The sequence below is a fragment of the Octopus sinensis genome, linkage group LG14, assembly GCF_006345805.1.
Source record: "Octopus sinensis linkage group LG14, ASM634580v1, whole genome shotgun sequence".
NCBI lineage: Eukaryota > Metazoa > Mollusca > Cephalopoda > Octopoda > Octopodidae > Octopus > Octopus sinensis.
In genome coordinates this window covers 31,304,746-31,307,245 of record NC_043010.1, presented here as the reverse complement: position 1 = coordinate 31,307,245, position 2,500 = coordinate 31,304,746, and the positions used below count along the sequence as shown (strand labels likewise).

At 37.0% G+C, this 2,500-nt stretch overlaps 1 protein-coding gene across 1 annotated transcript in view; it reads right to left on the bottom strand.

The window, feature by feature from the left end:
- The window catches only part of LOC118765940 (zinc finger protein 431-like), a 34,574-nt gene that overhangs the window by 31,835 nt on the left and 239 nt on the right, over window positions 1–2,500 (bottom strand). The gene's annotated exons all lie outside the window — the stretch shown is intronic.

Sequence of the window (2,500 nt, the reverse complement as noted above, 5' to 3'; positions counted from 1 at the left end):
TATTTTTGGATAAGAAAGAACATTCATGGTTGCATAGTCACATACTTGCTGAATCTAGATCTAAGAAAAATCAACTCTCATTGTTCATCATCAACCCATGGACATTACTGTCTCGTGTTCTAAAACTCATAGGGCCGGTTACCCGATTTCCATAGCATATAAGCGAATGAAATCACAACGTTCCCTCCCGAACGGGTCGCCAGCCCGTCGCATTTACAGCTGAGTGAACTGGAGTAACATAAAAGGAATTGTTTTGCTCAGGAACATAATGCACCGCCCGGTCCGAGAATCGAAACCACAATCTTGCAACATCCTAACCACTAGGCCACAGTTCAGATGCCATGGCAAAAAAAAAAAAAAGAAAAGAAAAAAGTCTCCATTCAAATTTCAGCTGAATATTGTCGAGAGTAGAATGAAAACGAAGGTGTACGATATATTCATGTATAAGATTCAAACAATTTCCGACTTTATTAAGTGATATAAACTAGAAGAGGACAGGCAAGCTCAAGAACAATTTTTTACATCTACAACTGGTGGGTCTAAGCAATGAAGTTTTCCTCAGACCAGAGACCTAGTTTGAATTATTGCAAGGTCGGTCTCCGCAAAAGCTCCCCTCGCCCAACCCCTAAAGGTCCGGTGGTGATGGTGTTACAAGCAGGCTTTGGATTAAGCCTACCACTTAAATACAACGACGGGAAGTATATGGAAGCCTTTCGACAGGTTTCCAAAGACTTTCTGTCTCCCAAATTTCACTCAAAACTTAGTCGACTAGCGGCTTTGATAAAAGACACTGTTATATAAATACAAAAATGTTTATAGGACACATATCGAGCAGTATTTTATTTTGTTTTTTTTTTCCATTGCTTTTTTCGCAAGGCATATTTCATTCAAATACTGTTTTGGATTTTTCTCTTAAATAATAAACATATACAATATTCATTTGTTGCAGTTTCAAAGAAATTTTCTTAAGTATTTGACAAGCATTCGAATATTTCTCGAAATGATATCTGGAGCACAAACATGTCACAGCAACAAGCATCCGGATATTTCAAGAAACGATATATGCAACGCTACTTATATATATACATATATATATATATATATATATATATTATATATAGGCGAAAGTAAAGAATACGTACACTCAGTGGTTAGGGTTATATATATATATATATATATCAGAATAGTTCTAACCTGTAGCACTTGGGAAATGTAATGCGTACGTGCGTGTTCGTTTACGTGTGTGTTTATGTGTTTGTGTGTATGCGCGCCCGCGTATGCGTGCGTACTGGTCCTGCATATCGCACATCTAAGGTTGTTGAACCGAGGAGCCTCTGACATCGTTTGATTTGCATGAAAAAGCAGTCAAATCTACCTCAGATCACGCCTTAACTGTCGTAAAGGACATATTGGAATAAATTTGTCCTAGATATACAAAAAAAGATAGATCAGTTACAACTGGAACGTCTCCTAATTAAAGTTTAAATAAACAAGAACTAATTTGACGAGTTAATGAGGGCAACTTTATGCGGTCGTTTGACTTGCTTGAAATAGCAGCCGAACCTTCCTGAGATCACAGGAAAGGATAGTTCTAGATACCTCTTAAATATATGGTTTGGTCGTGTTTGGAACGACTTTGATAATATCTCTGCTCAGTTAGCGCTCAACTGGGGGTTAAGCAACTAATTAATATAAATAAAATGTAACTGTGGGTCGGCGACTATGGAAGAAGGATGATGGATCATAAAATCGAGACAATGCCAGTACTTAGAAAGTTATATCTTCCGACTTCAACTTCACTTTATACAGTTTCATTATTACTGCTTTAGGTATTACTCCCCGGAAAGTTGTGTGTGCATATATATATATATATCGGACCTCTTACAGGATTGTTAGATCGTTATAATTAAACATTCACAAACACGCACGCAGAAGTGTTTTTGAGTATAATTATATCCCATCGCACATATACACAACAAAGCATGCTAATTGACAAAACTGTAACTGTTTTATTTTGTACCAAAGTGAAAATTTTCCGAGCAATTACAGAAGCTTGAAAGCGGAAGAGAAATTGTGATCTCAATATTAAAATGTAATCGGAACAATTTGAACGTGCAGTTTAATGCCAAAGAAAATATAAATAATTAAAGTCAATTTTGTATTTTTATTATGCACACACATATACACAATTTTTTCTCCCCTCAATACATTTGACGCCTTTTCGTCTGACATACATACACACTCTCTGTCTTTCCATGTCTTTACTTATACAATCAATGCACAGTTACAAACACACATATTAAGCATGCATTCATACACAATCTCTCCCACTCTGAGACACATTCACACACATGCACCCCTTCGTCACAGATATACATAAACATAAACACACCCGCATACATACAGCAATCGCATCTAGCTCGTCGATTGATAAATACACTTCTTTACTGACAATCAGCCGTCCGCCCAACCAACCGACCCTCTTTGCCTCCTACACTCC